Raw genomic sequence first — 23,343 nt, 5'->3', positions numbered from 1 at the left:
TCGGTGATAGATTTGGGAAAATTATGTCCCCAATCAGTTCCTTGGAGGAAAAATATCTCTGATATGGATTGTGAGGGCAAATTTCTAGAGGACGGAAGGAGTGCTGAGACAGCCCAAGTGTTCGATAAATTAAGAACTAACAACAATGCATCACAGTCTCCATGATTTTCAAGGAATCTAATAAAGTGGGGGAATGTGCTATTTGCTTTACTTTCAGGGACAGAGTCCCTGTCACCTACCGGACAAGGACGGCTTGCAGAGGATCTGAGTATGGAACATCAGATGAAGTTGGAAGAAGCCTAACATCGCCTGCCCTGATGTCATCAGTTGAAGCTCTCTTGCCTGAGGATACTTGAAGTGAAAGGTAAGAAACACTTGACTTTCCAAAGGAACTCAAAATGCTCAGGTGTTGATGGAGCTTGCAGGAGTTCCCAACCTTGAATCATGATCCTTTGGGACCTGGTTCAGGCTCACTGCCTGTGGCTACTCCTGTGATTGGAGAATAGGCCCATTGGTTCGTGGTAAAGGATGTGAATGTCTTGAATTCTGCTCCCTCACCAAACCTGATCTATTTTGAGTGTACTAAGTGTCATGGCAGGGGGTACACCAGCGTGCTTGGATCGATGATGGTTTCCAATAAAACATTCCTTGGAAAGCTGAACAAAATGAGTGAAAACTCAATACCGCCACTATCATCGTGACTGAGGTCCAGCACCTGGGATCACAAATGTCACTGAGGGACTCACATGGCCTCCATTCATCTTGCGAGACTTGGATCCATTGATAGAGCCTTCAGAATGTTCTTTGCTTGCCTAAATCACCAGAAATCATGGCCTAAATCAAGGCTTCACCTTTTGCTCTAATGATAACATGCTTTCCAGTTGAGGAGATCATTGTCATTATCTTGGAAGTTAGCCCTACCAACTCCATCAACAATAATGTATAGTAGGTTGTGAGGCAAATGTAAGTTTAGCGGGGGCAGCATAGTGCAACAATGTACACTGAAATGTCAGGAAATGTGTTTCTGTCCCTGTCTGAACCTTCGCATGAATGATAACCCTTCTGTTTCATAAAACAGAGATACATAACGGGAAGGTTACAGGCGACATGTGGAATGAGGCAGTAGCAATTCTCAGGAACTATGGGAATGTGGACTCTTCCTGTGTGAAAACAAAGCTCTGTTTTCTTGAAAGACTGATTGTGGCCATGGCAATTAGGTTGGAAAGAGAGCCTTGGAATTTAAAAGGTTGGCATGTAGCCTTCTTGTCGGTGGATTCTAGAAGGACATGCTTTCAAATGTCCCAGGATTCATACCACCTTCATGGATGTATGGAGAACACCCATTTTAATCCTAGTTTCTATTTTTATTGTTGGGATATTTTTTGTCAGTCTATCCGGGTAGTTTGCCAGCAGTTGTTATGGATTGACTGTACCAAAATGGTCTGGACATACATCTCCACCTATTCTAGGATCTAAGAATGTGATCATGCAAGTTTGTTTCTTACACAACTCCTTCTAGGAATTTTATATTTTGGTATGTCCGTAGAAGATAGGCATGGAGTGTCTGCGGGATTATCTTTCCTTATGGTCTTGATGTGGCCTTGCTGAAGATTAACTTGACATTTTGGCTATGTCTTTTGGGGCTGATGGTAGTCCTGTTATCTTAGACATTGTTCTTTTCTCCAAGCAAATATCAACAAGTAATTGTGTTTCCATTTGATTATGAAAGTGAGCTGTATGCTTAGTATCATGCTGTTGATAATAACATATATCTCAGTGACTACAGGTTATGCTTGTGTTTGGTGACCTGAGAGGGTTTGAACAGACACTTTCTCTGTGGTGATCAATGTCAGATACCACAGCAATAGCACTCACAGGAATTTAGTACCAGTCAAAACATGAATAGGAGATATATGAGCATGGACAGAGACAGAGAGTAAGAACAATTGTTGAAGAGGATAAGCATTTGTGAGACAGAGGAAGACAGTAAGAGACAGAAAGAGAGAGGGGGGGGAAGAGAGGGGGTGGGAAGTGAAAGAGGACACTGTGATATTAAAGCAGATATCTTGATTGACAGAAATAAGGAAACCATATAGAGAGAATGTGAGTGAGAAACTGAGAAGCTAGGAGAGTCACTGCAAGTCAATTTCAGAGAGAAAGTGAAGAAACAAGATAGAGAAAGAGTACATAAGAAGTCCATTCCTCTAATGTGGATGAGAATCTTATATGATATTTGAATCTGTTCTCATCGAAGGCAGAGTAGGACTAATAGGTGTAGTAAGTTATGATTATGGAGGGTGCTCCGATTGTGGCCAAAGCATTTAAGATTCTGCTGGTTTTCATGGGAAGAGTAAGGCCTGATTTTCTCTGTCTATCCGGCTGAACTGAGATTTACTTATTTTTGTAGACAACTTCCATTAAGCCATGTTAGTGGTCTCATTCTGTTGTGTACCTCGTGCCAATTTCTTTGGATGGTTCTCAAGTGATGTACATACTACTGTAGTTTTCGGGATCAGATATTGGCTTCGTACCATCTTAAGAACTTTGTTGCATGGTAACCTCCAGGAATTCGGTGATAGAATTGGGAAAATTATGTCCCCAAACAGTTCCTTGGAGGAAAAATATCTCTGATATGGATTGTGATGGCAACTATCTAGAGAACGAGGGGAGTGCTGAGAGAGCCGAAGTGTTCGATAAATTAAGAACTAACAACAATGCATCACAGTCTCCATGATTTTCAAGGAATCCAATAAAGTGGGGGAATGTGCTATTTGCTTTACTTTCAGGGACAGAGTCCCTGTCTCATACCGGACAGGGACGGCTTGCAGAGGATCTGAGTATGGAACATCAGATGAAGTTGGAAGAAGCCTAACATCGCCTGCCCTGATGTCATCAGTTGAGGCTCTCCTGCCTGAGGATACCTGAAGTGAAAGGTAAAAAACACTTGACTTTCCAAAGGAACTCAAAATGCTCAGGTGTTGATGGAGCTCGCAGGAGTTCCCAACCTTGAATCATGATCCTTTGGGACCTGGTTCAGGCTCACTGCCTGTGGCTACTCCTGTGATTGGAGAAAAGGCCCATTGGTTCGTGGTAAAGGATGTGAATGTCTTGAATACTGTTCCCTCACCAAACCTGATCTATTTTGAGTATACTAAGTGTCATGGCAGGGGGTACACCAGCGTGCTTGGTTCGATGATGATTTCCAATATAACATTCCTTGGAAAGCTGAACAAAATGAGTGAAAACTCAATACCGCCACTATCATCGTGACAGAGGTCCAGCACCTGGGATCACAAATGTCACTGAGGGACTCACATGGCCTCCATTCATCTTGCGAGACTTGGATCCAGTGTTAGAGCCTTCAGAATATTCTTTGCTTGCCTAAATCACCAGAAATCATGGCCTAAATCAAGGCTTCACCATTTGCTCTAATGATAACATGCTTTCCAGTTGAGGAGATCATTGTCATTATCTTGGAAGTTAGCCCTACCAACTCCATCAACAATAATGTATAGTAGGTTGTGAGGCAAATGTAAGTTTAGCGGGGGCAGCATAGTGCAACACTGTACACTGGAATGTCAGGAAATGTGTTCCTGTCCCTGTCTGAACCTTCGCATGAATGATAAAACTTCTGTTTCATAAAACAGAGATACATAACGGGAAGGTTACAGGCGACATGTGGAATGAGGCAGTAGCAATTCTCTGGAACTATGGGAATGTGGACTCTTTCTGTGTGAAAACAAAGCTCTGTTTTCTTGAAAGACTGATTGTGGCCATGGCAATTAGGTTGGAAAGAGAGCCTTGGAATTTAAAAGGTTGGCATGTAGCCTTCTTGTCGGTGGATTCTAGAAGGACATGCTTTCAAATGTCCCAGGATTCATACCACCTTCATGGATGTATGGAGAACACCCTTTTTCATCCTAGTTTCTATTTTTATTGTTGGGAAATTTTTTCAGTCTATCCGGGTAGTTTGCCAGCAGTTATTATGGATTGACTGTACCAAAATGGTCTGGACATACATCTCCACCTATTCTAGGATCTAAGAATGTGATCATCCAAGTTTGTTTCTTACACAAACTCCTTCTAGGAATTTTATATTTTGGTATGGCCGTAGAAGATAGGCATGGAGTGTCTGCGGGATTATCTTTCCTTATGGTCTTCATGTGGCCTTGCTGAAGATTAACTTGGCATTTTGGCTATGTCTTTTGCGGCTGATGGTAGTCCTGTTATCTTAGACATTGTTCTTTTCTCCAAGCAAATATCAACAATTAATTGTGTTTCCATTTGATTATGAAATTGAGCTGTATGCTTAGGATCATGCTGTTGATAATAACATATATCTCAGTGACTACAGGTTATGCTTGTGTTTGGTGACCTGAGAGGGTTTGAACAGACACTTTCTCTATTGTGATCAATGTCAGATACCACAGCAATAGCACTCACAGGAATTTAGTACCAGTCAAAACCTGAATAGGAGATATGAGCATGGACAGAGACAGAGAGAAAGAACAATTGTTGAAGAGGCTAAGCATGTGTGAGGCAGAGGAAGACAGTAAGAGACAGAAAGAGAGAGAGGGGGGGGAAGAGAGGGGGTGAGAAGTGAAAGAGGACACTGTGATATTAAAGCAGATATCTTGATTGACAGAAATAAGGAAACCAAATAGAGAGAATGTGAATGAGAAACTGAGAAGCTAGGAGAGTCACTGCTAGTCAAATTCAGAGAGAAAGTGAAGAAGCGAGATAGAGAAGGAGTACATAAGAAGTCCATACATCTAATGTGGATCAGAATCTTATATGATACTTGAATCGGTTCTAATCGAAGGCAGAGTAGGACTAATAGGTGTAGTATGTTATGATTATGGAGGGTGCTCCGATTGTGGCCAAAGCTATTAAGATTCTGGTGGTTTCCATGGGAAGAGTAAGGCCTGATTTTCTCTGTCTATCCGGCTGAACTGAGATTTACTTATTTTTGTAGACAACTTCCATTAAGCCATGTTAGTGGTCTCATTCTGTTGTGTACCTCATGCCAATTTCTTTGGATGGTTCTCAAGTGATGTACATACTACTGTAGTTTTCGGGATCAGATATTGGCTTCGTACCATCTTAAGAACTTTGTTGCATGGTAACCTCCAGGAATTCGGTGATAGATTTGGGAAAATTATGTCCCCAATCAGTTCCTTGGAGGAAAAATATCTCTGATATGGATTGTGAGGGCAAATTTCTAGAGGACGGAAGGAGTGCTGAGACAGCCCAAGTGTTCGATAAATTAAGAACTAACAACAATGCATCACAGTCTCCATGATTTTCAAGGAATCTAATAAAGTGGGGGAATGTGCTATTTGCTTTACTTTCAGGGACAGAGTCCCTGTCACCTACCGGACAAGGACGGCTTGCAGAGGATCTGAGTATGGAACATCAGATGAAGTTGGAAGAAGCCTAACATCGCCTGCCCTGATGTCATCAGTTGAAGCTCTCTTGCCTGAGGATACCTGAAGTGAAAGGTAAGAAACACTTGACTTTCCAAAGGAACTCAAAATGCTCAGGTGTTGATGGAGCTTGCAGGAGTTCCCAACCTTGAATCATGATCCTTTGGGACCTGGTTCAGGCTCACTGCCTGTGGCTACTCCTGTGATTGGAGAATAGGCCCATTGGTTCGTGGTAAAGGATGTGAATGTCTTGAATTCTGCTCCCTCACCAAACCTGATCTATTTTGAGTGTACTAAGTGTCATGGCAGGGGGTACACCAGCGTGCTTGGATCGATGATGGTTTCCAATAAAACATTCCTTGGAAAGCTGAACAAAATGAGTGAAAACTCAATACCGCCACTATCATCGTGACTGAGGTCCAGCACCTGGGATCACAAATGTCACTGAGGGACTCACATGGCCTCCATTCATCTTGCGAGACTTGGATCCATTGATAGAGCCTTCAGAATGTTCTTTGCTTGCCTAAATCACCAGAAATCATGGCCTAAATCAAGGCTTCACCTTTTGCTCTAATGATAACATGCTTTCCAGTTGAGGAGATCATTGTCATTATCTTGGAAGTTAGCCCTACCAACTCCATCAACAATAATGTATAGTAGGTTGTGAGGCAAATGTAAGTTTAGCGGGGGCAGCATAGTGCAACAATGTACACTGAAATGTCAGGAAATGTGTTTCTGTCCCTGTCTGAACCTTCGCATGAATGATAACCCTTCTGTTTCATAAAACAGAGATACATAACGGGAAGGTTACAGGCGACATGTGGAATGAGGCAGTAGCAATTCTCAGGAACTATGGGAATGTGGACTCTTCCTGTGTGAAAACAAAGCTCTGTTTTCTTGAAAGACTGATTGTGGCCATGGCAATTAGGTTGGAAAGAGAGCCTTGGAATTTAAAAGGTTGGCATGTAGCCTTCTTGTCGGTGGATTCTAGAAGGACATGCTTTCAAATGTCCCAGGATTCATACCACCTTCATGGATGTATGGAGAACACCCATTTTAATCCTAGTTTCTATTTTTATTGTTGGGATATTTTTTGTCAGTCTATCCGGGTAGTTTGCCAGCAGTTGTTATGGATTGACTGTACCAAAATGGTCTGGACATACAACTCCACCTATTCTAGGATCTAAGAATGTGATCATGCAAGTTTGTTTCTTACACAACTCCTTCTAGGAATTTTATATTTTGGTATGTCCGTAGAAGATAGGCATGGAGTGTCTGCGGGATTATCTTTCCTTATGGTCTTGATGTGGCCTTGCTGAAGATTAACTTGACATTTTGGCTATGTCTTTTGGGGCTGATGGTAGTCCTGTTATCTTAGACATTGTTCTTTTCTCCAAGCAAATATCAACAAGTAATTGTGTTTCCATTTGATTATGAAAGTGAGCTGTATGCTTAGTATCATGCTGTTGATAATAACATATATCTCAGTGACTACAGGTTATGCTTGTGTTTGGTGACCTGAGAGGGTTTGAACAGACACTTTCTCTGTGGTGATCAATGTCAGATACCACAGCAATAGCACTCACAGGAATTTAGTACCAGTCAAAACATGAATAGGAGATATATGAGCATGGACAGAGACAGAGAGTAAGAACAATTGTTGAAGAGGATAAGCATTTGTGAGACAGAGGAAGACAGTAAGAGACAGAAAGAGAGAGGGGGGGGAAGAGAGGGGGTGGGAAGTGAAAGAGGACACTGTGATATTAAAGCAGATATCTTGATTGACAGAAATAAGGAAACCATATAGAGAGAATGTGAGTGAGAAACTGAGAAGCTAGGAGAGTCACTGCAAGTCAATTTCAGAGAGAAAGTGAAGAAACAAGATAGAGAAAGAGTACATAAGAAGTCCATTCCTCTAATGTGGATGAGAATCTTATATGATATTTGAATCTGTTCTCATCGAAGGCAGAGTAGGACTAATAGGTGTAGTAAGTTATGATTATGGAGGGTGCTCCGATTGTGGCCAAAGCATTTAAGATTCTGCTGGTTTTCATGGGAAGAGTAAGGCCTGATTTTCTCTGTCTATCCGGCTGAACTGAGATTTACTTATTTTTGTAGACAACTTCCATTAAGCCATGTTAGTGGTCTCATTCTGTTGTGTACCTCGTGCCAATTTCTTTGGATGGTTCTCAAGTGATGTACATACTACTGTAGTTTTCGGGATCAGATATTGGCTTCGTACCATCTTAAGAACTTTGTTGCATGGTAACCTCCAGGAATTCGGTGATAGAATTGGGAAAATTATGTCCCCAAACAGTTCCTTGGAGGAAAAATATCTCTGATATGGATTGTGATGGCAACTATCTAGAGAACGAGGGGAGTGCTGAGAGAGCCGAAGTGTTCGATAAATTAAGAACTAACAACAATGCATCACAGTCTCCATGATTTTCAAGGAATCCAATAAAGTGGGGGAATGTGCTATTTGCTTTACTTTCAGGGACAGAGTCCCTGTCTCATACCGGACAGGGACGGCTTGCAGAGGATCTGAGTATGGAACATCAGATGAAGTTGGAAGAAGCCTAACATCGCCTGCCCTGATGTCATCAGTTGAGGCTCTCCTGCCTGAGGATACCTGAAGTGAAAGGTAAAAAACACTTGACTTTCCAAAGGAACTCAAAATGCTCAGGTGTTGATGGAGCTCGCAGGAGTTCCCAACCTTGAATCATGATCCTTTGGGACCTGGTTCAGGCTCACTGCCTGTGGCTACTCCTGTGATTGGAGAAAAGGCCCATTGGTTCGTGGTAAAGGATGTGAATGTCTTGAATACTGTTCCCTCACCAAACCTGATCTATTTTGAGTATACTAAGTGTCATGGCAGGGGGTACACCAGCGTGCTTGGTTCGATGATGATTTCCAATATAACATTCCTTGGAAAGCTGAACAAAATGAGTGAAAACTCAATACCGCCACTATCATCGTGACAGAGGTCCAGCACCTGGGATCACAAATGTCACTGAGGGACTCACATGGCCTCCATTCATCTTGCGAGACTTGGATCCAGTGTTAGAGCCTTCAGAATATTCTTTGCTTGCCTAAATCACCAGAAATCATGGCCTAAATCAAGGCTTCACCATTTGCTCTAATGATAACATGCTTTCCAGTTGAGGAGATCATTGTCATTATCTTGGAAGTTAGCCCTACCAACTCCATCAACAATAATGTATAGTAGGTTGTGAGGCAAATGTAAGTTTAGCGGGGGCAGCATAGTGCAACACTGTACACTGGAATGTCAGGAAATGTGTTCCTGTCCCTGTCTGAACCTTCGCATGAATGATAAAACTTCTGTTTCATAAAACAGAGATACATAACGGGAAGGTTACAGGCGACATGTGGAATGAGGCAGTAGCAATTCTCTGGAACTATGGGAATGTGGACTCTTTCTGTGTGAAAACAAAGCTCTGTTTTCTTGAAAGACTGATTGTGGCCATGGCAATTAGGTTGGAAAGAGAGCCTTGGAATTTAAAAGGTTGGCATGTAGCCTTCTTGTCGGTGGATTCTAGAAGGACATGCTTTCAAATGTCCCAGGATTCATACCACCTTCATGGATGTATGGAGAACACCCTTTTTCATCCTAGTTTCTATTTTTATTGTTGGGAAATTTTTTCAGTCTATCCGGGTAGTTTGCCAGCAGTTATTATGGATTGACTGTACCAAAATGGTCTGGACATACATCTCCACCTATTCTAGGATCTAAGAATGTGATCATCCAAGTTTGTTTCTTACACAAACTCCTTCTAGGAATTTTATATTTTGGTATGGCCGTAGAAGATAGGCATGGAGTGTCTGCGGGATTATCTTTCCTTATGGTCTTCATGTGGCCTTGCTGAAGATTAACTTGGCATTTTGGCTATGTCTTTTGCGGCTGATGGTAGTCCTGTTATCTTAGACATTGTTCTTTTCTCCAAGCAAATATCAACAATTAATTGTGTTTCCATTTGATTATGAAATTGAGCTGTATGCTTAGGATCATGCTGTTGATAATAACATATATCTCAGTGACTACAGGTTATGCTTGTGTTTGGTGACCTGAGAGGGTTTGAACAGACACTTTCTCTATTGTGATCAATGTCAGATACCACAGCAATAGCACTCACAGGAATTTAGTACCAGTCAAAACCTGAATAGGAGATATGAGCATGGACAGAGACAGAGAGAAAGAACAATTGTTGAAGAGGCTAAGCATGTGTAAGGCAGAGGAAGACAGTAAGAGACAGAAAGAGAGAGAGGGGGGGGAAGAGAGGGGGTGAGAAGTGAAAGAGGACACTGTGATATTAAAGCAGATATCTTGATTGACAGAAATAAGGAAACCAAATAGAGAGAATGTGAATGAGAAACTGAGAAGCTAGGAGAGTCACTGCTAGTCAAATTCAGAGAGAAAGTGAAGAAGCGAGATAGAGAAGGAGTACATAAGAAGTCCATACATCTAATGTGGATCAGAATCTTATATGATACTTGAATCGGTTCTCATCGAAGGCAGAGTAGGACTAATAGGTGTAGTATGTTATGATTATGGAGGGTGCTCCGATTGTGGCCAAAGCTATTAAGATTCTGGTGGTTTCCATGGGAAGAGTAAGGCCTGATTTTCTCTGTCTATCCGGCTGAACTGAGATTTACTTATTTTTGTAGACAACTTCCATTAAGCCATGTTAGTGGTCTCATTCTGTTGTGTACCTCATGCCAATTTCTTTGGATGGTTCTCAAGTGATGTACATACTACTGTAGTTTTCGGGATCAGATATTGGCTTCGTACCATCTTAAGAACTTTGTTGCATGGTAACCTCCAGGAATTCGGTGATAGAATTGGGAAAATTATATCCCCAAACAGTTCCTTGGAGGAAAAATATCTCTGATATGGATTGTGAGGGCAAATTTCTAGAGGACGGAAGGAGTGCTGAGAGAGCCCAAGTGTTCGATAAATTAAGAACTAACAACAATGCATCACAGTCTCCATGATTTTCAAGGAATCCAATAAAGTTGGGGAATGTGCTATTTGCTTTACTTTCAGGGACAGAGTCCATGTCTCATACCGGACAAGGACGGCTTGCAGAGGATCTGAGTATGGAACATCAGATGAAGTTGGAAGAAGCCTAACATCGCCTGCCCTGATGTCATCAGTTGAAGCTCTCTTGCCTGAGGATACCTGAAGTGAAAGGTAAGAAACACTTGACTTTCCAAAGGAACTCAAAATGCTCAGGTGTTGATGGAGCTCGCAGGAGTTCCCAACCTTGAATCATGATCCTTTGGGACCTGGTTCAGGCTCACTGCCTGTGGCTACTCCTGTGATTGGAGAATAGGCCCATTGGTTCGTGGTAAAAGATGTGAATGTCTTGAATTCTGCTCCCTCACCAAACCTGATCTATTTTGAGTGTACTAAGTGTCATGGCAGGGGGTACACCAGCGTGCTTGGATCGATGATGGTTTCCAATAAAACATTCCTTGGAAAGCTGAACAAAATGAGTGAAAACTCAATACCGCCACTATCATCGTGACTGAGGTCCAGCACCTGGGATCACAAATGTCACTGAGGGACTCACATGGCCTCCATTCATCTTGCGAGACTTGGATCCAGTGTTAGAGCCTTCAGAATGTTCTTTGCTTGCCTAAATCACCAGAAATCATGACCTAAATCAAGGCTTCACCATTTGCTCTAATGATAACATGCTTTCCAGTTGAGGAGATCATTGTCATTATCTTGGAAGTTAGCCCTACCAACTCCATCAACAATAATGTATAGTAGGTTGTGAGGCAAATGTAAGTTTAGCGGGGGCAGCATAGTGCAACACTGTACACTGGAATGTCAGGAAATGTGTTCCTGTCCCTGTCTGAACCTTCGCATGAATGATAAAACTTCTGTTTCATAAAACAGAGATACATAACGGGAAGGTTACAGGCGACATGTGGAATGAGGCAGTAGCAATTCTCAGGAACTATGGGAATGTGGACTCTTCCTGTGTGAAAACAAAGCTCTGTTTTCTTGAAAGACTGATTGTGGCCATGGCAATTAGGTTGGAAAGAGAGCCTTGGAATTTAAAAGGTTGGCATGTAGCCTTCTTGTCGGTGGATTCTAGAAGGACATGCTTTCAAATGTCCCAGGATTCATACCACCTTCATGGATGTATGGAGAACACCCTTTTTAATCCTAGTTTCTATTTTTATTGTTGGGACATTTTTTGTCAGTCTATCCGGGTAGTTTGCCAGCAGTTGTTATGGATTGACTGTACCAAAATGGTCTGGACATACATCTCCACCTATTCTAGGATCTAAGAATGTGATCATGCAAGTTTGTTTCTTACACACACTCCTTCTAGGAATTTTATATTTTGGTATGGCCGTAGAAGATAGGCATGGAGTGTCTGCGGGATTATCTTTCCTTATGGTCTTCATGTGGCCTTGCTGAAGATTAACTTGGCATTTTGGCTATGTGTTTTGGGGCTGATGGTAGTCCTGTTATCTTAGACATTGTTCTTTTCTCCAAGCAAATATCAACAAGTAATTGTGTTTCCATTTGATTATAAAGTGAGCTGTATGCTTAGGATCATGCTGTTGATAATAACATATATCTCAGTGACTACAGGTTATGCTTGTGTTTGGTGACCTGAGAGGGTTTGAACAGACACTTTCTCTGTTGTGATCAATGTCAGATACCACAGCAATAGCACTCACAGGAATTTAGTACCAGTCAAAACCTGAATAGGAGATATGAGCATGGACAGAGACAGAGAGAAAGAACAATTGTTGAAGAGGCTAAGCATGTGTGAGACAGAGGAAGACAGTAAGAGACAGAAAGGGGGGGGGAAGAGTGGGGGTGAGAAGTGAAAGAGGACACTGTGATATTAAAGCAGATATCTTGATTGACAGAAATAAGGAAACCAAATAGAGAGAATGTGAATGAGAAACTGAGAAGCTAGGAGAGTCACTGCTAGTCAAATTCAGAGAGAAAGTGAAGAAGCGAGATAGAGAAGGAGTACATAAGAAGTCCATACATCTAATGTGGATCAGAATCTTATATGATATTTGAATCGGTTCTCATCGAAGGCAGAGTAGGACTAATAGGTGTAGTATGTTATGATTATCGAGGGTGCTCCGATTGTGGCCAAAGCTATTAAGATCCTGGTGGTTTCCATGGGAAGAGTAAGGCCTGATTTTCTCTGTCTATCCGGCTGAACTGAGATTTACTTATTTTTGTAGACAACTTCCATTAAGCCATGTTAGTGGTCTCATTCTGTTGTGTACCTCGTGCCAATTTCTTTGGATGGTTCTCAAGTGATGTACATACTACTGTAGTTTTCGGGATCAGATATTGGCTGCGTCCCATCTTAAGAACTTTGTTGCATGGTAACCTCCAGGAATTCGGTGATAGAATTGGGAAAATTATGTCCCCAATCAGTTCCTTGGAGGAAAAATATCTCTGATATGGATTGTGAGGGCAAATTTCTAGAGGACGGAAGGAGTGCTGAGACAGCCCAAGTGTTCGATAAATTAAGAACTAACAACAATGCATCACAGTCTCCATGATTTTCAAGGAATCCAATAAAGTGGGGGAATGTGCTATTTGCTTTACTTTCAGGGACAGAGTCCCTGTCACCTACCGGACAAGGACGGCTTGCAGAGGATCTGAGTATGGAACATCAGATGAAGTTGGAAGAAGCCTAACATCGCCTGCCCTGATGTCATCAGTTGAAGCTCTCTTGCCTGAGGATACCTGAAGTGAAAGGTAAGAAACACTTGACTTTCCAAAGGAACTCAAAATGCTCAGGTGTTGATGGAGCTCGCAGGAGTTCCCAACCTTGAATCATGATCCTTTGGGACCTGGTTCAGGCTCACTGCCTGTGGCTACTCCTGTGATTGGAGAATAGGCCCATTGGTTCGTGGTAAAGGATGTGAATGTCTTGAATTCTGCTCCCTCACCAAACCTGATCTATTTTGAGTGTACTAAGTGTCATGGCAGGGGGTACACCAGCGTGCTTGGATCGATGATGGTTTCCAATAAAACATTCCTTGGAAAGCTGAACAAAATGAGTGAAAACTCAATACCGCCACTATCATCGTGACTGAGGTCCAGCACCTGGGATCACAAATGTCACTGAGGGACTCACATGGCCTCCATTCATCTTGCGAGACTTGGATCCATTGATAGAGCCTTCAGAATGTTCTTTGCTTGCCTAAATCACCAGAAATCATGGCCTAAATCAAGGCTTCACCTTTTGCTCTAATGATAACATGCTTTCCAGTTGAGGAGATCATTGTCATTATCTTGGAAGTTAGCCCTACCAACTCCATCAACAATAATGTATAGTAGGTTGTGAGGCAAATGTAAGTTTAGCGGGGGCAGCATAGTGCAACAATGTAAACTGAAATGTCAGGAAATGTGTTTCTGTCCCTGTCTGAACCTTCGCATGAATGATAACCCTTCTGTTTCATAAAACAGAGATACATAACGGGAAGGTTACAGGCGACATGTGGAATGAGGCAGTAGCAATTCTCAGGAACTATGGGAATGTGGACTCTTCCTGTGTGAAAACAAAGCTCTGTTTTCTTGAAAGACTGATTGTGGCCATGGCAATTAGGTTGGAAAGAGAGCCTTGGAATTTAAAAGGTTGGCATGTAGCCTTCTTGTCGGTGGATTCTAGAAGGACATGCTTTCAAATGTCCCAGGATTCATACCACCTTCATGGATGTATGGAGAACACCCATTTTAATCCTAGTTTCTATTTTTATTGTTGGGACATTTTTTGTCAGTCTATCCGGGTAGTTTGCCAGCAGTTGTTATGGATTGACTGTACCAAAATGGTCTGGACATACATCTCCACCTATTCTAGGATCTAAGAATGAGATCATGCAAGTTTGTTTCTTACACACACTCCTTCTAGGAATTTTATATTTTGGTATGGCCGTAGAAGATAGGACTGGAATGTCTGCGGGATTATCTTTCCTTATGGTCTTGATGTGGCCTTGCTGAAGATTAACTTGGCATTTTGGCTATGTGTTTTGGGGCTGATGGTAGTCCTGTTACCTTAGACATTGTTCTTTTCTCCAAGCAAATATCAACAAGTAATTGTGTTTCCATTTGAATATGAAAGTGAGCTGTATGCTTAGGATCATGCTGTTGATAATAACATATATCTCAGTGACTACAGGTTATGCTTGTGTTTGGTGACCTGAGAGGGTTTGAACAGACACTTTCTCTGTGGTGATCAATGTCAGATACCACAGCAATAGCACTCACAGGAATTTAGTACCAGTCAAAACCTGAATAGGAGATATATGAGCATGGACAGAGAGGAGAGAAAGAAAAATTGTTGAAGAGGCTAAGCATGTGTGAGACAGAGGAAGACAGTAAGAGACAGAAAGAGAGAGGGGGGGGAAGAGAGGGGGTGGGAAGTGAAAGAGGACACTGTGATATTAAAGCAGATATCTTGATTGACAGAAATAAGGAAACCAAATAAAGTGAATGTGAATGAGAAACTGAGAAGCTAGGAGAGTCACTGCTAGTCAATTTCAGAGAGAAAGTGAAAAATCGAGATAGAGAAAGAGTACATAAAAAGTCCATTCATCTAATGTGGATGAGAATCTTATATGATATTTGAATCAGTTCTCATCGAAGGCAGAGTAGGACTAATAGGTGTAGTATGTTATGATTATGGAGGGTGCTCCGATTGTGGCCAAAGCTATTAAGATTCTGGTGGTTTCCATGGGAAGAGTAAGGCCTGATTTTCTCTGTCTATCCGGCTGAACTGAGATTTACTTATTTTTGTAGACAACTTCCATTAAGCCATGTTAGTGGTCTCATTCTGTTGTGTACCTCGTGCCAATTTCTTTGGATGGTTCTCAAGTGATGTACATACTACTGTAGTTTTCGGGATCAGATATTGGCTTCGTCCCATCTTAAGAACTTTGTTGCATGGTAACCTCCAGGAATTCGGTGATAGAATTGGGAAAATTATGTCCCCAAACAGTTCCTTGGAGGAAAAATATCTCTGATATGGATTGTGAGGGCAAATTTCTAGAGGAAGGAAGGAGTGCTGAGAGAGCCCAAGTGTTCGATAAATTAAGAACTAACAACAATGCATCACAGTCTCCATGATTTGCAACGAATCCAATAAAGTGGGGGAATGTGCTATTTGCTTTACTTTCAGGGACAGAGTCCCTGTCTCATACCGGACAAGGACGGCTTGCAGAGGAACTGAGTATGGAACATCAGATGAAGTTGGAAGAAGCCTAACATCGCCTGCCCTGATGTCATCAGTTGAAGCTCTCTTGCCTGAGGATACCTGAAGTGAAAGGTAAGAAACACTTGACTTTCCAAAGGAACTCAAAATGCTCAGGTGTTGATGGAGCTCGCAGGAGTTCCCAACCTTGAATCATGATCCTTTGGGACCTGGTTCAGGCTCACTGCCTGTGGCTACTCCTGTGCTTGGAGAATAGGCCCATTGGTTCGTGGTAAAGGATGTGGATGTCTTGAATTCTCTTCCCTCACCAAACCTGATCTATTTTGAGTATACTAAGTGTCATGGCAGGGGGTACACCAGCATGCTTGGATTGATGATGATTTCCAATAAAACATTCCTTGGAAAGCTGAACAAAATGAGTGAAAACTCAATACCGCCACTATCATCGTGACTGAGGTCCAGCTCCTGGGATCACAAATGTCACTGAGGGACTCACATGGCCTCCATTCATCTTGCGAGACTTGGATCCATTGAGAGAGCCTTCAGAATGTTCTTTGCTTGCCTAAATCACAAGAAATCATGGCCTAAATCAAGGCTTCACCTTTTGCTCTAATGATAACATGCTTTCCAGTTGAGGAGATCATTGTCATTATCTTGGAAGTTAGCCCTACCAACTCCATCAACAATAATGTATAGTAGGTTGTGGGACAAATGTAAGTTTAGCGGGGGCAGCATAGTGCAACAATGTACACTGGAATGTCAGGAAATGTGTTTCTGTCCCTGTCTGACCCTTCGCATGAATGATAACCCTTCTGTTTCATAAAACAGAGATACATAACGGGAAGGTTACAGGCGACATGTGGAATGAGGCAGTAGCAATTCTCAGGAACTATGGGAATGTGGACTCTTCCTGTGTGAAAACAAAGCTCTGTTTTCTTGAACGACTGATTGTGGCCATGGCAATTAGGTTGGAAAGAGAGCCTTGGAATTTAAAAGGTTGGCATGTAGCCTTCGTGTCGGTGGATTCTAGAAGGACATGCTTTCAAATGTCCCAGGATTCATACCACCTTCATGGATGTATGGAGAACACCCATTTTAATCCTAGTTTCTAATTTTATTGTTGGGACATTTTTGTCAGTCTATCCGGGTAGTTTGCCAGCAGTTCTTATGGATTGATTGTACCAAAATGGTCTGGACATACATCTCCATCTATTCTAGGATCTAAGAATGTGAGCATGCAAGTTTGTTTCTTACACACACTCCTTCTAGGAATTTTATATTTTGGTATGGCCGTAGAAGATAGGCATGGAGTGTCTGCGGGATTATCTTTCCTTATGGTCTTGATGTGGCCTTGCTGAAGATTAACTTGGCATTTTGGCTATGTGTTTTGGGTCTGATGGTAGTCCAGTTATCTTAGACATTGTTCTTTTCTCCAAGCAAATATCAACAGGTAATTGTGTTTCCATTTGATTATGAAAGTGAGCTGTAGGCTTAGGATCCTGCTGTTGATAATACCATATATCTCAGTGACTACAGGTTATCCTTTGTTTGGTGACCTGAGAGGGTTTGAACAGACACTTTCTCTGTGGTGATCAATGTCAGATACCACAGCAATAGCACTCACAGGAATTTAGTACCAGTCAAAACCTGAATAGGAGATATATGAGCATGGACAGAGAAAGAGAGAAAGAACAATTGTTGAAGAGGCTAAGCATGTGTGAGACAGAGGAAGACAGTAAGAGACAGAAAGAGAGAGGGGGGGGGAAGGGAAAGAGGACACTGTGATATTAAAGCAGACATCTTGATTGACAGAAATAAGGAAACCAAATAGAGAGTATGTGAATGAGAAAGTGAGAAGCTAGGAGAGTCACTGCAAGTCAATTTCAGAGAGAAAGTGAAGAAGCGAGATAGAGAAAGAGTACATAAGAAGTCCATTCATCTAATGTGGATGAGAATCTTATATGATATTTGAATCGGTTCTCATCGAAGGCAGAGTAGGACTAATAGGTGTAGTATGTTATGATTATGGAGGGTGCTCTGATTGTGGCCAGAGCTATTAAGATTCTGGTGGTTTCCATGGGAAGAGTAAGGCCTGATTTTCTCTGTCTATCCGGCTGAACTGAGATTTACTTATTTTTGTAGACAACTTCCATTAAGCCATGTTAGTGGTCTCATTCTGTTGTGTACCTCGTGCCAATTTCTTTGGATGGTTCTCAAGTGATGTACATACTACTGTAGTTTTCGGGATCAGATATTGGCTTCGTACCATCTTAAGAACTTTGTTGCATGGTAACCTCCAGGAATTCGGTGATAGAATTGGGAAAATTATGTCCCCAAACAGTTCCTTGGAGGAAAAATATCTCTGATATGGATTGTGAGGGCAAATTTCTAGAGGACGGAAGGAGTGCTGAGAGAGCCCAAGTGTTCGATAAATTAAGAACTAACAACAATGCATCACAGTCTCCATGATTTGCAAGGAATCCAATAAAGTGGGGGAATGTGCTATTTGCTTTACTTTCAGGGACAGAGTCCCTGTCTCATACCGGACAAGGACGGCTTGCAGAGGCACTGAGTATGGAACATCAGATGAAGTTGGAAGAAGCCTAACATCGCCTGCCCTGATGTCATCAGTTGAAGCTCTCTTGCCTGAGGATACCTGAAGTGAAAGGTAAGAAACACTTGACTTTCCAAAGGAACTCAAAGTGCTCAGGTGTTGATGGAGCTCGCAGGATTTCCCAAATTGAATCATGATCCTTTGGGACCTGGTTCAGGCTCACTGCCTGTGGCTACTCCTGTTATTGGAGAATAGGCCCATTGGTTCGTGGTAAAGGATGTGAATGTCTTGAATTCTGTTCGCTCACCAAACCTGATCTATTTTGAGTATACTAAGTGTCATGGCAGGGGGTACACCAGCGTGCTTGGATCGATGATGATTTCCAATAAAACATTCCTTGGAAAGCTGAAAAAAATGAGTGAAAACTCAATACCGCCACTATCATCGTGACTGAGGTCCAGCACCTGGGATCACAAATGTCACTGAGGGACTCACATGGCCTCCATTCATCTTGCGAGACTTGGATCCAGTGAGAGAGCCTTCAGAATGTTCTTTGCTTGCCTAAATCACCAGAAATCATGGCCTAAATCAAGGCTTCACCTTTTGCTCTAATGATAACATGCTTTCCAGTTGAGGAGATCATTGTCATTATCTTGGAAGTTAGCCCTACCAACTCCATCAACAATAATGTGTAGTAGGTTGTGAGGCAAATGTAAGTTTAGCGGGGGCAGCATAGTGCAACAATGTACACTGGAATGTCAGGAAATGTGTTTCTGTCCCTGTCTGAACCTTCGCATGAATGATAACCCTTGTGTTTCATAAAAAAAAGATACATAACGGGAAGGTTACAGGCGACATGTGGAATGAGGCAGTAGCAATTCTCTGGAACTATGGGAATGTGGACTCTTTCTGTGTGAAAACAAAGCTCTGTTTTCTTGAAAGACTGATTGTGGCCATGGCAATTAGGTTGGAAAGAGAGCCTTGGAATTTAAAAGGTTGGCATGTAGCCTTCTTGTCGGTGGATTCTAGAAGGACATGCTTTCAAATGTCCCAGGATTCATACCACCTTCATGGATGTATGGAGAACACCCATTTTAATCCTAGTTTCTATTTTTATTGTTGGGACATTTTTTGTCAGTCTATCCGGGTAGTTTGCCAGCAGTTGTTATGGATTGACTGTACCAAAATGGTCTGGACATACATGTCCACCTATTCTAGTATCTAAGAATGTGAGCATGCAATTTTGTTTCTTACACACACTCCTTCTAGGAATTTTATATTTTGGTATGGCCGTAGAAGATAGGCATGGATTGTCTGCGGGATTATCTATCCTTATGGTCTTGATGTGGCCTTGCTGAAGATTAACTTGGCATTTTGGCTATGTGTTTTGGGGCTGATGGTAGTCCTGTTATCTTAGACATTGTTCTTTTCTCCAAGCAAATATCAACAAGAAATTGTGTTTCCATTTGATTATGAAAGTGAGCTGTATGCTTAGGATCATGCTGTTGATAATAACATATATCTCAGTGACTACAGGTTATGCTTGTGTTTGGTGACCTGAGAGGGTTTGAACAGACACTTTCTCTGTGGTGATCAATGTCAGATACCACAGCAATAGCACTCACAGGAATTTAGTACCAGTCAAATCCTGAATAGGAGATATATGAGCATGGACAGAGACAGAGAGAAAGAACAATTGTTGAAGAGGCTAAGCATGTGTGAGACAGAGGAAGAGAGTAAGAGACAGAAAGAGAGAGAGGGGGGGAGGGGGGGAAGTGAAAGAGGACACTGTGATATTAAAGCAGATATCTTGCTTGACAGAAATAAGGAAACCAAATAGAGAGAATGTGAATGAGAAACTGAGAAGCTAGGAGAGTCACTGCAAGTCAATTTCAGAGAGAAAGTGAAGAAGCGAGATAGAGAAAGGGTACAGAAGAAGTCCATTCATCTAATGTGGATGAGAATCTTATATGATATTTGAATCGGTTCTCATGGAAGGCAGAGTAGGACTAATAGGTGTAGTATGTTATGATTATGGAGGGTGCTCTGATTGTGGCCAGAGCTATTAAGATTCTGGTGGTTTCAATGGGAAGAGTAAGGCCTGATTTTCTCTGTCTATCCGGCTGAACTGAGATTTACTTATTTTTGTAGACAACTTCCATTAAGCCATGTTAGTGGTCTCATTCTGTTGTGTACCTCGTGCCAATTTCTTTGGATGGTTCTCAAGTGATGTACATACTACTGTAGTTTTCGGGATCAGATATTGGCTTCGTACCATCTTAAGAACTTTGTTGCATGGTAACCTCCAGGAATTCGGTGATAGAATTGGGAAAATTATGTCCCCAAACAGTTCCTTGGAGGAAAAATATCTCTGATATGGATTGTGAGGGCAAATTTCTAGAGGACGGAAGGAGTGCTGAGAGAGCCCAAGTGTTCGATAAATTAAGAACTAACAACAATGCATCACAGTCTCCATGATTTGCAAGGAATCCAATAAAGTGGGGGAATGTGCTATTTGCTTTACTTTCAGGGACAGAGTCCCTGTCTCATACCGGACAAGGACGGCTTGCAGAGGCACTGAGTATGGAACATCAGATGAAGTTGGAAGAAGCCTAACATCGCCTGCCCTGATGTCATCAGTTGAAGCTCTCTTGCCTGAGGATACCTGAAGTGAAAGGTAAGAAACACTTGACTTTCCAAAGGAACTCAAAGTGCTCAGGTGTTGATGGAGCTCGCAGGATTTCCCAAATTGAATCATGATCCTTTGGGACCTGGTTCAGGCTCACTGCCTGTGGCTACTCCTGTTATTGGAGAATAGGTCCATTGGTTCGTGGTAAAGGATGTGAATGTCTTGAATTCTGTTCGCTCACCAAACCTGATCTATTTTGAGTATACTAAGTGTCATGGCAGGGGGTACACCAGCGTGCTTGGATCGATGATGATTTCCAATAAAACATTCCTTGGAAAGCTGAAAAAAATGAGTGAAAACTCAATACCGCCACTATCATCGTGACTGAGGTCCAGCACCTGGGATCACAAATGTCACTGAGGGACTCACATGGCCTCCATTCATCTTGCGAGACTTGGATCCAGTGAGAGAGCCTTCAGAATGTTCTTTGCTTGCCTAAATCTCCAGAAATCATGGCCTAAATCAAGGCTTCACCTTTTGCTCTAATGATAACATGCTTTCCAGTTGAGGAGATCATTGTCATTATCTTGGAAGTTAGCCCTACCAACTCCATCAACAATAATGTATAGTAGGTTGTGAGGCAAATGTAAGTTTAGCGGGGGCAGCATAGTGCAACAATGTACACTGGAATGTCAGGAAATGTGTTTCTGTCCCTGTCTGAACCTTCGCATGAATGATAACCCTTGTGTTTCATAAAAAAAAGATACATAACGGGAAGGTTACAGGCGACATGTGGAATGAGGCAGTAGCAATTCTCTGGAACTATGGGAATGTGGACTCTTTCTGTGTGAAAACAAAGCTCTGTTTTCTTGAAATACTGATTGTGGCCATGGCAATTAGGTTGGAAAGAGAGCCTTGGAATTTAAAAGGTTGGCATGTAGCCTTCTTGTCGGTGGATTCTAGAAGGACATGCTTTCAAATGTCCCAGGATTCATACCACCTTCATGGATGTATGGAGAACACCCATTTTAATCCTAGTTTCTATTTTTATTGTTGGGACATTTTTTGTCAGTCTATCCGGGTAGTTTGCCAGCAGTTGTTATGGATTGACTGTACCAAAATGGTCTGGACATACATGTCCACCTATTCTAGTATCTAAGAATGTGAGCATGCAATTTTGTTTCTTACACACACTCCTTCTAGGAATTTTATATTTTGGTATGGCCGTAGAAGATAGGCATGGATTGTCTGCGGGATTATCTATCCTTATGGTCTTGATGTGGCCTTGCTGAAGATTAACTTGGCATTTTGGCTATGTGTTTTGGGGCTGATGGTAGTCCTGTTATCTTAGACATTGTTCTTTTCTCCAAGCAAATATCAACAAGAAATTGTGTTTCCATTTGATTATGAAAGTGAGCTGTATGCTTAGGATCATGCTGTTGATAATAACATATATCTCAGTGACTACAGGTTATGCTTGTGTTTGGTGACCTGAGAGGGTTTGAACAGACACTTTCTCTGTGGTGATCAATGTCAGATACCACAGCAATAGCACTCACAGGAATTTAGTACCAGTCAAAACCTGAATAGGAGATATATGAGCATGGACAGAGACAGAGAGAAAGAACAATTGTTGAAGAGGCTAAGCATGTGTGAGACAGAGGAAGAGAGTAAGAGACAGAAAGAGAGAGAGGGGGGGGAGCGGGGGAAGTGAAAGAGGACACTGTGATATTAAAGCAGATATCTTGCTTGACAGAAATAAGGAAACCAAATAGAGAGAATGTGAATGAGAAACTGAGAAGCTAGGAGAGTCACTGCAAGTCAATTTCAGAGAGAAAGTGAAGAAGCAAGATAGAGAAAGAGTACATAAGAAGTCCATTCATCTAATGTGGATGAGAATCTTATATGATATTTGAATCGGTTCTCATCGAAGGCAGAGTAGGACTAATAGGTGTAGTACGTTATGATTATGTAGGGTGCTCCGATTGTGGCCAAAGCTATTAAGATTCTGGTGGTTTCCATGGGACGAGTAAGGCCTGATTTTCTCTGTCTATCCTGCTGAACTGAGATTTACTTATTTTTGTAGACAACTTCCATTAAGCCATGTTAGTGGTCTCATTCTGTTGTGTACCTCGTGCCAATTTCTTTGGATGGTTCTCAAGTGATGTACATACTACTGTAGTTTTCGGGATCAGATATTGGCTTCGTCCCATCTTAAGAACTTTGTTGCATGGTAACCTCCAGGAATTCGGTGATAGAATTGGGAAAATTATGTCCCCAAACAGTTCCTTGGAGGAAAAATATCTCTGATATGGATTGTGAGGGCAAATTTCTAGAGGACGGAAGGAGTGCTGAGAGAGCCCAAGTGTTCGATAAATTAAGAACTAACAACAATGCATCACAGTCTCCATGATTTGCAAGGAATCCAATAAAGTGGGGGAATGTGCTATTTGCTTTACTTTCAGGGACAGAGTCCCTGTCTCATACCGGACAAGGACGGCTTGC

General features: G+C 41.9%; 1 long non-coding RNA gene and 9 other non-coding genes across 10 annotated transcripts in view; all 10 read left to right on the top strand.

The window, feature by feature from the left end:
* The window catches only part of LOC134483355 (uncharacterized), a 73,301-nt gene extending 58,538 nt beyond the window's left edge, over positions 1 to 14,763 (top strand). Inside the window, exons 16-19 of the long non-coding RNA XR_010060219.1 lie at positions 218 to 364; positions 2,787 to 2,933; positions 5,355 to 8,070; positions 10,492 to 14,763. This is a non-coding gene — a long non-coding RNA (uncharacterized LOC134483355). The remainder of the gene's footprint in view (positions 1 to 217; positions 365 to 2,786; positions 2,934 to 5,354; positions 8,071 to 10,491) is intronic.
* LOC134485505 (small nucleolar RNA SNORD116) lies at positions 618 to 710 on the top strand. Its single transcript, XR_010063543.1, has one exon. It is a non-coding gene; the product is annotated as a small nucleolar RNA SNORD116 (small nucleolar RNA).
* Positions 3,187 to 3,279, top strand: LOC134485529 (small nucleolar RNA SNORD116). Its single transcript, XR_010063567.1, has one exon. It is a non-coding gene; the product is annotated as a small nucleolar RNA SNORD116 (small nucleolar RNA).
* Positions 5,755 to 5,847, top strand: LOC134485504 (small nucleolar RNA SNORD116). Its single transcript, XR_010063542.1, has one exon. It is a non-coding gene; the product is annotated as a small nucleolar RNA SNORD116 (small nucleolar RNA).
* Positions 8,324 to 8,416, top strand: LOC134485528 (small nucleolar RNA SNORD116). The gene has a single exon (XR_010063566.1). It is a non-coding gene; the product is annotated as a small nucleolar RNA SNORD116 (small nucleolar RNA).
* Positions 10,892 to 10,984, top strand: LOC134485503 (small nucleolar RNA SNORD116). Its single transcript, XR_010063541.1, has one exon. It is a non-coding gene; the product is annotated as a small nucleolar RNA SNORD116 (small nucleolar RNA).
* On the top strand, positions 13,454 to 13,546 carry LOC134485502 (small nucleolar RNA SNORD116). Its single transcript, XR_010063540.1, has one exon. It is a non-coding gene; the product is annotated as a small nucleolar RNA SNORD116 (small nucleolar RNA).
* A 1,259-nt stretch (positions 14,764 to 16,022) lies between the features above and the next one.
* On the top strand, positions 16,023 to 16,115 carry LOC134485500 (small nucleolar RNA SNORD116). The gene has a single exon (XR_010063538.1). It is a non-coding gene; the product is annotated as a small nucleolar RNA SNORD116 (small nucleolar RNA).
* Positions 16,116 to 18,575: 2,460 nt separating this feature from the next.
* On the top strand, positions 18,576 to 18,668 carry LOC134485522 (small nucleolar RNA SNORD116). The gene has a single exon (XR_010063560.1). It is a non-coding gene; the product is annotated as a small nucleolar RNA SNORD116 (small nucleolar RNA).
* A 2,470-nt stretch (positions 18,669 to 21,138) lies between these two features.
* Positions 21,139 to 21,231, top strand: LOC134485521 (small nucleolar RNA SNORD116). Its single transcript, XR_010063559.1, has one exon. It is a non-coding gene; the product is annotated as a small nucleolar RNA SNORD116 (small nucleolar RNA).
* The last annotated feature ends 2,112 nt before the right edge of the window (positions 21,232 to 23,343 follow it).

This window comes from Rattus norvegicus, chromosome 1 (genome assembly GCF_036323735.1).
Source record: "Rattus norvegicus strain BN/NHsdMcwi chromosome 1, GRCr8, whole genome shotgun sequence".
Lineage (NCBI taxonomy): Eukaryota > Metazoa > Chordata > Mammalia > Rodentia > Muridae > Rattus > Rattus norvegicus.
Note: the sequence above shows the minus strand (reverse complement) of the source record. Positions and strands in the feature narration are given on the sequence as shown.